The sequence below is a fragment of the Salvia hispanica genome, chromosome 4, assembly GCF_029641045.1.
Source record: "Salvia hispanica isolate PSC_SH4W2 chromosome 4, Shi_PSC_v1, whole genome shotgun sequence".
Taxonomy (NCBI): domain Eukaryota; kingdom Viridiplantae; phylum Streptophyta; class Magnoliopsida; order Lamiales; family Lamiaceae; genus Salvia; species Salvia hispanica.
Genome location: NC_142695.1, coordinates 13,880,348 through 13,894,189, shown reverse-complemented (window position 1 = coordinate 13,894,189; position 13,842 = coordinate 13,880,348). Strand labels below are relative to the sequence as shown.

Here is a 13,842-nt window from a genome sequence, read left to right as displayed (position 1 = left end):
AAGAATTGAAGATTGAAGAATAAATAAATAAAAAAAAGCAAAAAACTTAAATCATAGTGTAGCAAGTCAGCAAGATAACAACAATCCAAAATTCATTCACTTGTATAAAATTGATAGTAGATGACTTGCATAGATGATAAAGCATAAATGTAAAATTAGTTTTATGAACTCATATTTTTGGTTTGAAGCACTTTCTGCACAATTAAAGTTAAAAGCACCGATTTCGGGTCGGGTACGGGTACCCGCAATGTCGGGTACGGGATACCCGACACGGGTATCGGGTAATCCCGTTTCGTTGCGGGGCGGGTATTGGGACTACAAATTTAGTCGAAATCGGGTACGGGTACCCGACATGTCGGGTGCGGGTACCCGCGGGTTACCCGTTTCGCCACCCCTAATCATACTACATCTTATAAACAAATTCCCCTTCTCCTTTCTCCATTCAAATTAGCTTGCATCAATTAATGGACCTACATTTTTTTATTCAACTGATATGTTTTACTTACTACCTTGTTATTCCAGAAAAGTGAAAGATGAATTAAAAATAATTATAATGCAAGATCTTTAATTTGAACCAAATAATAAATCAATAATCTTTTATTCAGACAGTAGATCAAGTTAAGCTTTGTTTTTGTTTCTTATTTTAGTTAGAAAATCTAATTATGAAAGAAGAAAGATGGAAGGAAAAGAAGATGGGAGCAAAGGAAGGTGAGACCCATCTTTTAATGTTTGTCATGCAATGAAAAATAAACCATCTTTTCATGTTCTTATCTCTCTTCAATGAATATGAACAAATAAGTGAAGGATTTAGCAAACTTCACTTACTCATTGGCAAGCTGCAGCTTCTTTTCCTTTTCCTCCCACCTTTTTGCTTCATGCAAATACTGTGAAGTGTGAAGATGTTGCAATAGATTTTTCCCAATTCAACAATGAGTTCTTATACTTATTATTTGTTTTCTGAAATAGTTCTACTTGTTTGCTTTAGGCTAGTTGGTTGAGCAGCTGTTGGAGAAGAGCCATGTAGGAATGCATACCGTTCCCTGCAAAATACTTCTATCAGTTAGTATTTCTTCATCTTCTATCTTTTGGCAAGCCAACTTGTGCCTCGATAGCAACGAAGAATGGAATATTGAATCTGTTTCCCATGGCAATCGACTACTGCAATTAAGATGTTCCATTTTATAGACTGAAAATAGACATTAATGTTTGTTGTGCAATGAGAAACTAACCATCTTTTCCTAATCTTATCATTTCAATAAATAGGTATAAATAAGTGAAGGATTTAGCAAATCCACCTTATTTCTTGGCAAGTTGCTGCTTCTTCTCCTTTTCCTCCTACATTTATGCAAATGCTATGAAGTGTGAAGATGCTGGAACAGATTTTTCCCATGTCAAGAATGAGTTCTTAAGTTATTTGTTGTCTGAAATACTTCTACTTGTTTGCTTTAGGCTAGCTGGTGAGTAGCTGTTGCAGCAGAGCCATTTGAGTGGTTGCTGGAGAAGAGTCATGTAGGTATGCAAAATGTACCCTGCAAAATACTTCTATCAGTTACTATTTCTTCTTCTATCTTTATGCAAGCCAACATGTGCCTTCATAGTAATTAGAATGAGATATTGAGCGTTGTTTTTGGCAAAATAAAGCAATCTCTCATGTCATGTCAATAATTCTAATCTTTTATCTTTTGTGCAGACTGACAGATGCATCTGCAGTCATAAAGAATGAGCCATTAATGAAGACAAATAGCATCTCAAATATCTGCATATTTTTATCTTCTACAAACAAAAAAACAAAACAAATGAAAAATGTCAAAACACATATTTTTAACATAGGATGAGTAAAATCAAGGAGAAGAGAAACAAAATTGAAGGAATGAAATCGATTGTGAAGACAGGAAATGAACATGCAATGATGGTTGGAATTTATAGAAAAACTTGTTGGAGTTGGCTCTGTTTTTTTCCGAATGATCACAATTTTCGAAAATGGTAGCTTTGAATTTTCACAGCATCCAACATCTGCAATAAAAAGATTTCACAGCATCCAACGTATCTAATAAAAAGCTTTCACAGTGACCAATGTTATGTCATAAATTGTCTTCCATGCTGGTAATAACAATTGGATGGGCACAATGATCGACAGCTTTCCCGCCAACAATGGCAATCTTGTTATTTTTAAGACAACTCTCACTTTATATTAGTATAGATTTTAAACTTTGGAGTATATACCTAGTCACGTCATTAATAAAATTAAAGAGGATCATTTCATGTCATAGTTGTATGCACATAATCAAATATTTTTAGTAACATTTTATTTTAAAAATTGATTTATAAATATTAGTAATTAATTTAAAATATAGTATTATAAATTAATGGAGTAAGTATTTTGTAACAATTTTTAAAAACAAAATTAACCTAAATATTTGCATATTTAAGGAAACAAACTCTTATTTATTTTTAAATATTGTATAATTATTTCAAACTAAACTCGAAATCATATTACATTTGAATTCAATTTAATTAAATCTAAAAATGAAGGATATTATGTACATAAAAAATTTATGTACATTTATCTTTATTCTTATTTTTATTACTTCATTTTTAGACAATTAATAATAGCGTGCCAAAGTAGGCTTTATATTAATTACTCCCTCCGTCCCCCATTACTTGACACGGTTTGACCTGGCACGAGTTTTAAGAAATGTAATGAAAAGTGTGTTGAAAAAGTTGGTGGGATGTGGGTCTTACTTTTAAAGTACTCCCTCCGTCCCACTTAAAATGCAACATTTGGGAATCGGCACGAGATTTTATGTAGTATTGTTTTGTGAGTTAAAAAAGAGAGAGGAAAGTAAGAGAGATGAAAAAGTAGAGATAGAGTTGTTTCTATTTTAGGAAACGTTTCATTTTTAATGGGACAGCCAAAAAAGGAAAACGTTTCATTTTTAATGGGACAGGGGGAGTATTAGTTTTATAACAAATGTGAGTAGGAATGAGTTAGTGGAATATGAGGTCCACTACCAAAAATAGAAAAAGTGAAGTGTGTCAAGTAATGGGGGACGGACCAAAATGACAAACTGTGTCAAGTAATGGGGGACGGAGGGAGTAATATTTTAGAATAACACACACATTTCTTTTAACCTAATGTCACGATCGCGCCTAGCTAAAGATAACAATGCTCCAGGTATCGTGACCAGGGGAGAGGAATAAAAAGAAGAGGATAGAAAGGGGAATGAGAAATAGTGAAACAAACAGTCACTCGATACTAATAATTTTTATTACAACGATCTAGTGCATAATACTACACGGTGGAAGAGTTTGCAAATACATGACCATATGTGTGAAGACATATGTCTATGAGAATCCTACAAAAGAGATGAGACGACCACCAACTCCACTCAGCCACCATTTCAGCATTGCTCAACCTGCAACATTTGTAAATGCATGCAAGACTAAGTACAAGGTACTCAGTGGATACATTATCGAAAGATACATATATAAAAAAAAGTCATTCTTATCATGTCATCACATAGACACATGGCTTTTCATACAAGTCCAAGTTTACTAATTTCATTTTCATAAAGTTCGTCTGATCAAACTCTGTTCATTCCAGTAATCCACCATATCTGATAGTTCATTGTGTGTCGGGAAGGTGGCCACCTTCCACGATCACATTGACCTGTCAACCCTTACGATGACACGCAGTCCAATCCTTTTGGCATTGCCAAAATAAATAAGCATCATAAAAATAAATCATTTATGGCACGATAACATCTAAAAAAAATAAGTCCGATTTTATTAAACAAAAATCATTTCTTATATACTTGATAAATTTTGTCCACACTTAATGTGTTGGATATAAAGCCCACCTCAAAGCTTCTATATAAAACCTTACATGAGCTCCAGCTCGGAAATCAAAATCCACGAACATACGCTCTTCTCGAAATAGGAATTGATTCAAATAGTCTTAAAAACATTCATAAGTAGTATGACATGCAATGATCCTACATGAGATTTATTAAAGGAAATTTGTGGTTTATTAAAGAAAATTTGTTTAGTCAAAACTTGCGGCTCTCTAACTAAATTAGAGAAACTAAATAACTTAACAAATAAAAGAAAACTCATTAATCCCATATGATTCTATCCATCAGAAGTTAATTAAGAGATAGATGATCAAGTAAGAAAAAAATAATTAATCATAAAATTAATTATTTAATCGAAATCGAACTATTCAACTACTTGCAAATAACAATTCTTAAATCTCAACAATTTAAATCCTTGTACTCGTATTTTAATTAAATCCAAGTAAGACAAAAAAGCTAATCATTTCCATTCATTTAATTTTCAACAGTGCCTGTAAGGGCAGCTGCGGGGGAAGGATCTACTGCTGTAGTTAAAACCATAACACCCCATACTATGTGTCAAAACGCAGAACTTCACGTTAAACTGCAGCAAGCATTTCATAAACTATTCATTTAATCTCTCACCCTTACCCATTTCTTATTCTATTAAATTTTGTTTTGATACTATATACTGAAAGGTGTGTTCTACTAAATTCTTTTATTCGTTATTAGTATTTATTTTGGTATATTTTATATTTAAATGTTTTTTTGCAAAACTTTTTAGGTATAACCCATTTTGATAATTTAATTTATAGATTTTATTATTAAAAATATAAAAGATGTTTCATGAAAAATATTAAAAGAGAAAAAGTGTGTGATGCGTTATAGTAGTAATTTACTTTTTTCATTAATATTTTTATTTGTTTTAGTAAAGAACACCTTAAATTCAACTATCAAATGCATATTATTGGAACTCATGAATGATATAAATAAGCTTGAAAATTCAATAAAAGATAACTAAAAATATTGTAATTATAAAAAGAATTCAATTGCATAAAAAAGTAAATGAATTAAAAGAAATAGTTCATGTCAAATGTTTCCTAGTAGATTAAAAGAATAAAGTAGGGTGGGATTAAAAGTTATTTGATCAACTTGATGTCTTTTAATGTAAATGGATTAATAGAATAAAGTTGGGCAGGGGTGGGGGATTAAATGAATAGTAGTAAAGTACTCCCTCCGTCCCACAAAAGATATCACACTTGTGAGATGGTATGAGATTTTAGGAGGTTTTGTTTTGTGTGTTAAATGGAGAGAGAAAATATAATTTTTATATTATGTGAGAGAGAACTTTTTCCAAAAAGGGAAATATGACATCTTTTATGGGACAAACTAAAAAGTAAAGTGTGACATCTTTTATGGGATGGAGGGAGTACTATGAAATGCTTGCTGCCGTTTAATGTGTGAAGTTCCACGTTTTGACATATAGCATGGGGTGTTGTGGTTTTAACCACAGCAGAGGATCCTTTTCCGATAGCTGCGCGTGTATGGCTGTCAAGGACAGCAGTTGTGGACTGCCCGGAAAGAGGCAGCAACGGCACCATTCGTGTAGCTCGATGCTTAACGATGTACTCTTAAAAGCTAAGTCTTCGTTCTCAAGCTCAACATTATTTTCGGGGTTAACAAAAGTTCATAGTTTCATGCTTTTCTTGATTGATTAAGTTAAGTACATCCAATAAACTCTCTCTCTTCATTATTACTCTAATTATTTTTTCTCTTCATTGATTAAGCTATGTCTTATCACTGATACTATAAAATTAATTCTACACTATGAAATAAAGTATGAACAAGACATTATTACTGTGGACGAACTAAAATGACATTATTGACTAAAGGAAATGAATCCACAATCTACTAACACTCTAATCACTATATTTCCCCCCCCCCCCCTCTTACTTTTCTCATCTCTCTCTTACTTTACCAATTACTCTCTCCGTCCACAAAAAATAGATCACTTTGTGCATGACACGAGTTTTAATGTAGAATTAGTAAAATAAGAGAGAAGAGGAGAAAAAGTAGGTAAAGTAAGAGAGAGAGGGAGAAAAAGTGAGTAAAGTATGAGAGAGGGAAGAAAAAGTGGAAAAAGTATGAGAGATAAACTTTCCATATTTAGAAAGTGATCTATTTTTTGTGGACGTCCTAAAATGACAAAAGTGATCTATTTTTTGTGGACGGAAGGAGTATACATTAAAACCCGTGCCATTCACATTATTGTGTATTTTTTGTGGACGGAGAGAGTAATATTTAAAAACTAAAGTAGATAGAATAAAATATGAGATATAAAGAGAGAGTAAAATTGGAAATAAGATAAAAATTTGTTAAATAAGAAAATGATTCAATAAATTTAGGAATACCCAAAATAGAATACGATTCAATATCTTGAGACAAATGGTACATTTTGTAATATTACTATACAATGTAAGGGCTACATTTTGTGATATTTCTATCAATTCCAACTACAATTAGACATGAAGAGGCAAAATTTCTATACAATGTAAGGAGTACATTTTGTGATATTTCTATCAATTCCAACTACAATTAGACATAAAGAGGTACAATATGTGATAAATCTATGCAATTGCAACTATAACACACATGTTGTGATAGCTCTTTACATGCTAATATCATATGATGAGATGTAGTAATTTGAAAACCTTGTGTTTGGTTGGCAATGTATAGAGAGGAATGAGATCCCCTGTTGTGCAAAATGCTACAGCAGGGGTGCTGTAGTGATCTTCATCATTAATTAATTTCATATACTTATAATATTTTTTTTCATTTTACAAATGAAGGGTTTGATTCACCACAGCACCCCCTACTGTGGCATTTTGCACAGCAGGGGATCTCATCCCGTATAGGAAAGAGAACACTGCTTTTTGACAGGCAATAATGAGAAGCCACCTCATGCATATCTAGGGTTTCACACATTAATAAATACTCCCTCTGTCAGCACTCGCATGATGAGGGTTATATTTTTCTTTAGTCATCCTAATTAATATAATTCCTTTTTTTATTGATTAAAAAAAATTACTATTATTATATTTTTCTTATTTTATCTATCTCTTTTTTTTTTTTCTTTCCTTATTTTTTCTTTCTTTTATTTTATTCTATATTCTATTTTATGTTCATTTCATTTAACTTATTAAATATTTATTTATTATTCTTTGCATCCAAAAGAAATATTTCAATATCAATGGGGCGTAGAAAACACCTTATGTTAGAGACTTTTTTCCAAAAGCTCTCGGCATTAATTCCAACATGTTGTTGGGCCTGGCCCCATTTTCTTGATAAAAAGCCACTAAAATCCAGATTTATAATATGTATTGGGCCCAAACAATTTTATTTAACAATTACTACTAATGGTTTTAATTATATACGCTTATGGTTTTACGGTTATTGGACGTGACACTGATACGCTCAGATTTTGCATTATATTAAGGTTATTATTTAGTCCGTTTTGAGTGTCAAAGTTGCATTATATGTTCATTTTTTGCATATTTTATCCATTTTGGTATTTTGATGTGTTTTATAAGAAATGTGCAAAATAGAACTGAAAAGAGGCATAAAAAAGTCAAAATCTGGAAAATTGGAGCTGAAGGCAACCCAACGGCCTGCAGGACCCATGCCAACATCCGCTGGGTTTGTTCGCGCATGATAACCTCAGTTCAAACTCATTTTGCCGGCGATTCTGAAGTCCAATCAGGGCATGCTACACACCATTCTCTTCGTCTTCGAAAGATATTCGCGATGGCAACTTGAATATCTCAATCAAAGTTCTGTGGAGAAAGTTATAGCTATTCTACAAACGTCGCGCAAAGCTGTCAAGTACAGAATTTAGGCAGAAATTCAAAGAAAGAAAGAAGGCATTACTTGTGAAGTCAAATCTCTTCCTTAACCTATGGGGCACGAAAATTCAATATTTACTATTACTTGGAGGAAACTTTTTACCAAGTTTAAATCCTTTTAAAGCCTATAAATATCCCATAACCTAACTCATAATATCCACCAATTCATAGTCCCCAAAAATGGGGGCCTCCAGGGCTCCTGCCTCCATTCTCCAACCCTAATTCCTTCATCCATCATTCCATCACCACTCTTAGAGATTGGAGCAAGGCAAGAGAAAACTAAAGATTGCACAACAATTCATCCTTGGGTTTTGTTTGCTTTTTCTTTATGTTTTGTTATTTAATTTGTAGTTTTTGCTATCTGTCTATGAGTAACTAAACTATAAGACTTCTTTGGATGTATTAGTAACTTTTATTTGTTCATATAATTCCAGTTATTGGTATCCGTTTTGTTCATTACTTAGTTTCTGTTCTAAGTGTTGGATAATTGCTACACATTTGAGTGACACATTCTGTGAGGATCTATTAACTTGCTACATAATCGTGAGAGGAGGTTGGCGAGTTAGAAGAGCTTAGTCGACACTACAATTAGCTTCCCTTAAAACGGCATCGTTAATTGAGAATGGGGACTTCTTGAGGGTCTAATTGAGCTTTTAGGAGTTACCAATCTAGGATTGACACCCCTAGTGTCTGTAATCTACGTTTGTGCCGCATGGACATAACTTATGTGACTCGTTCTAGTGAAGTATGAACCGTGTTAGAGTATCATAACCGTGTTTTGTGTAACCATAATTCTGAAACCACTATTCTTGGAATTCCATTATTTGCCTCATTTACTTGTTTTATTTATTTTTTCTTAGTTAAACCAAAACTCTTGTTTCTCTAGATTGTATATGACGCTTACATGATAGCCAGTTGTAATTATATACCCTGCATTCGATATTCCGGTAGTGACTTTTAGCTATACTATTTCAACCTTGTATACTTGCAAGTAGTTGTAGTGCTAAAATATAGTGCATCAGACACGTATTTCACTTGACCTATAATCTTCATGAAACGACGTATGTATTGGGGAAGGAGATCCCCTACGGTGCCAACAAACACAACACTAAAACTACGCCGTATCAATAAATTTTCATTTCCCTCATTCTTAACTAAATTATAATAAATTAAGATGAATAGAAAACTAATTCCTAAAAAATCGCATATGCCATTTTATTTCTAAACTCCATCTTCCTTTCCCTCCATTTTCAAAATATCCAAAACGTTCCGTATTCTTTATTTTTGTTTTATTTTTTTCTCTCCACACTACATTTCTATCTCTGTTTCTCCTCGATCAACAAATGGTATTACTAGAATTCAATAAAGCTCAATTTTAACCTCCAAGCTTGCACTCTTCAAGAACTCTCTGATATTTCGAGAACTCCTAAGAAGTTTGAGAACTCTCAGGTATCAACTACCAAAAATTTTGTGTTAATATTTTTTCTAAATACAATGTTGCTTCTAATTTTGCTTGTGTAATTTGATTTATAACTTTATTACATGAGCAATGCCAAGGACAAATAACAAATTTTTAGAAAATTATTGGATAAAATTTTGTAGAAAATGGTTCATGTATATGAACTTGAATCATTACTTGAAACAATATTAATTCATCTATTTAAGCATGTGAATTTGGATTTGCTTTGTGTTTATGTTTTTTAATGTATATATAATATGTTTTAAAGAAGTAGTTTGCTGTTAACTATAAATTCATATTGTGTTTGTTTGTTTTTCAGTTTTGCATTTGATATACTCCAATGATTTGGGTTCAATATGAAGGGAAAGTAAAATAAAAAAGCCAGAAAAAAAATATCATATGAATTATGTTTCTTATAAGGAGGTGTGCGTAAAGAAGACAAAAGAGATTGCTTGGTTCTGAATTCCCGACATGAGACTCGAACAAATTGTAAAGTACGATTGGGGGTCAATTATGTGAAGGGTATATATAAAGTAAATAAGTTTAAGAGCATAACCATCCTCTTCATCTTCCTGAGACCGTGCACATGCTATATTCTCAACGTAAAATTACACATGTTCAAACACATGAGATTGTTTGGCAGGTGATGTTGGAATTATGCAAAATCAACTTTTAATTTGATGACTAGACAAGCTGGAGGAAGAGATGAGATTGGTTACGCTATATTGGATGCTAAGAATTATCTTTGTTCTAAGAGACAAAGAAGCATGGTATATTGTGAAACCAGTTGTCTAATGAGATGCTTTCAAGATCAGTTATCTAAACAGATAGCTGATGTCTTTTGGGAAGATGCAAGAATGTTGATTGATTATGAGTGCTTTGGTGATGTTGTGTCATTGGATACCACATATTGTAAAAATCGTGATAATAGACCACTTGTTGTATTCTCGGGTTTTAATCATCATAGAAAGACCGCGATTTTCGGTGCATCACTTTTATATGATGAAACATCAATGTCATTTAATTGGTTGTTTGAAACTTTTTTGGAGGCTCACAAACATAAAAGGCCTATTATTGTCTTCATCTATCGGGATCAAGCTATGACAAAAGCGTTGCATGAGGTAATGCCAGATACATTTAATGGATTATGCACATGACACTTAATGGAAAAATGGAATCAAGCACCTAGGAAACCTTTCGAAGGAATGATCATGTTTCTTGATAGATTTTTAAGATGTGTATGTATGGTTTTGAGGATGAGACTCAATTTGAGGAGGCTTTGAGTACTTTATTGACTGAATTTAAACTTAGACACAACACATGGTTGAAACATATATAAAATGTGAAGGAAAAATGGGCACGCTGCTACATGATTCATGAGCACACAACTTAGTGAGAGTGTCAATTCAAGTATAAAGAATTGTACGAAGCCTAACTTAAACATTGAGCAATTTTTCAAGAATTTCGAGCAAGTTGTGGAGGAGAAGCGGTACAATGAACTAAAATGTGATTTTGAGGCATGCCAAAAACTACACAGATTGAGGTTAGAGAGCTCTCCTATGTTACGACACTCCATCTATCTTTGACCTTTTTTGTCCTATTTTAGAAGGAGTTTCTCTTGTTTGTAGCTGCATACATAAAGCATAAAAAGGAATTATGATCATTATTTGAATATAATATTGGACTAATCGATCATGATAGGGAATGAGGTAATATATGATCCTAACACAAAGTTGATTTGCTATAGTAGTCGATGGTTTGACATGATTGAGTTTATATGTTGTCATTGTTTTGAAAGTGTTGATGTGTTAGAGTGAAGTTACTTTCAGAGAATTACATTCTTAAGAGGTGGACAAGAAAATCTAGAACCGGTGTGGTTAAGTATGCACACGGTTCAAAAACTGTTTGTTCTGGTTCGGAAGTTGGCGGTTCACGATTCAGAAAATTGTTGAACCTGAACTGGCCCGGCAAAGGTTTAGGTGGTTTTGGCGGCGGTTCAGAACCACCGGTTTTTGGCCAGAACTAGTTGTTCAGGGCCGGTTCGGCGGTTCAATTTTTTTTTTCTTTTTTGCATTTTAGTCTTTATTTATATATAAAATGTGCATAAATAAAATTCAAACAATAACGATGAAAATTGCAATTTTATAAATTTAAACGAGACTACAAGTTACAACAATTACAATTTACAAAAGACTTGAAGTCTCAAACAATAACTTTAAATATAGTAAATTTCAACGAGACAACAACGAAGCTATTTACAAATTACAAAAAAGACTTGAAATTTTGAACAGTAAATTTATAAGTATATACTCTTGGTCGGTGAAGGAGATGTTTCTACACAACTAAATTGAGGACACCTTTAGCAATTCAACCTTAAGAGCATTCACAATAGCGGACATCCCGACTGACGTCCGACCGATCAGCGGGTCGTCCATCCGGGACGTCCACTATTGCGACGGACGAGCGCGCAACGGACAAGAGGTCGTCCACGGTCATGCGCGGACGTCCGTCGGGATGTCCGTCGTCTCGTCCGCTATTGTGGTGACGCTACGGACGTCCCAGCAGATATCCCAATTTTCGATTTTTTTTTCAAAACTCTATATCTACGGCTCATTGCACTTCATTTCATTTGCACCACTTGTATTAACGAGTTTCTCTTCTTTCTCTCTACATTTCTCATTTGATCGGTAGATCCAAAAATGGCTAGTGGTAGTGGTGGGGACGCTGATGACACAAGGCGACGAATTAACGAAGAGTTGCGGGCCTATACGTCCGCGAAGATAAGTCGCTTGATACAAGAGCACTTGCAGCAGCAGCCGGCGATACCTCGCCCCATCCATCATCGAGTTGTAGTGCCCCGGGACAACGTCGCTGCCCACCAACAGTTGTTTGACGACTACTTCGCTGAACAGCCGCGGTTTGGGAAGAACTTTTCTTGGCAGTGTTTTAGGATGCACCATCCGCTATATATGAGTATCGTGAATGCTTTAGAGCGTCGGTACATTTATTTCCGGTTCATAGAGGGTGCAAGTGGTAGGCCCGGTCACTCGCTGATGAGGCCCGATTCGTGCATGAGTTTTATAGTAAAACTGCACTGAAATCAGCGAACTAACGACCCTTTTTGAGCCAGGCGTGTGTAGATTTCGCCAGAAACCGAAGATCACATCATTCTAGAGGGCGAAAGCAAAAGTTGGGAAAAGAATGAGAAAAGAGACAACATTTGAGCTGATCAAATCATTATTCAACCGGAGCCAGCCAACCTTTGCGCTGGAGAGAAGACTATGAACTCCACTCTAAAGTGTGAAGGGCAGAAACGTCATTTTAGGGGTTTTGGTACCCTAGGGATCAGAGCCCTACGTCTCCCTGTATAAATGAGTCTTGCACACTAAGAGAAAGGAGTTCCGCCATTTTCATTTCTTGCTTAGTAGTTTAGGGGGGTTCTCTTTAGAGTAGGTAGGGTATCTAGCTCTCTTCTAGAGCTGAAATCAAAGTTCTCTTCAATTCCTCGCTTTTCAATCTCCTGCACACACTTGTTTCCGTCTAGATAGCTGGTAGTTAGCTAGTTTTCTTTACTGTTTCTCGCACATTTCAGTTTCCAGTACTGTAATCCCACTCCGAGAAGGGGTGATGAACAATTTCTTGCCTTCCTAGTTTAGATTCTGTTTATTTTCATGTAATCGACTCTCTTTCTGTTTTTGTTCTAGCTTAATCTAAGTTTCCGTCTTTGTTTTCCTAGCTTCGTGTTTGTTTTCAGTTTTAATGTTTTCGATCTGTGTTTGATTTCTTGTTTTGTGTTGGGTCTTAGCTTAGATTTGATGTTTTCTGTTTGAGGCTTAGATCTGTGTTTCCTTTTAGATCTAGGTGTTTTATTTTCGTTCCTGCATGCTTTAGAGATCTGTTGCTACTTTGTTTTTCTTTACGCTGATCTGTTGAGGAAGATGATTCTGTTAAAGTTGTTTTGCTTTTCGTACCTTTCTGCAGAGGCCTGACAACCCCGTTATTCTGTTTCTCTTTTTATAGCAATGTTTTCTGAGTTGATCAGTTAGGTAGTTTAGTTGTTCAGCTTAGTTAGTTTTCTTCTTTTCATAACCCGTAGTTAAACTTAACCCACCCCCAAAGTAAAGCGTGGCAGCAGCTAAGCCCTAAGCCGTATCACACAAACATTTCACAACGCCTCATCTCTGTGGGATCGATCCTTACTTCCCTATGTTAATCAGTTAGTACTAGTGGGTTAAGGTTTTTGTTTCGATCGCCCCTTCCTGTCAGCTCTTCCCATCTCCTTACTCGACTCGGAGCCACTTAGCTAGATCACTGGATCCACTTACCCGCAATTTGTAGGTAAAACAGGCAGAACAGGCTGGCCTGATCAGGTCGGTTACCCAACTTGAGCAGTTCACGACGACGCACCAGCTTTAAAGAGAGAGAAGAGACGCGCGGGCATTAGGGAAAGCGTACCGAGCACTCGCCTATACATAAATGCACTGCCGCAACCAGGCCGTTGGCCTACGGAGGCGCGGCTGACATGTTCGACGAGTACCTCCACATCGTCGAGACAACTGCTCGCAAGTGTCTGAAGTATTTTTGTCGGGGCGTCATTAACATATTCGGGGATAGGTATCTTCGGAAGCCTACCCCCGAAGACTGCTAG

The 13,842-nt window shown here is 35.0% G+C and overlaps 1 pseudogene; it reads left to right on the top strand.

The window, feature by feature from the left end:
• Positions 1-9,780: 9,780 nt before the first annotated feature.
• LOC148927291 (protein FAR-RED IMPAIRED RESPONSE 1-like) lies at positions 9,781-11,220 on the top strand (annotated as a pseudogene).
• The last annotated feature ends 2,622 nt before the right edge of the window (positions 11,221-13,842 follow it).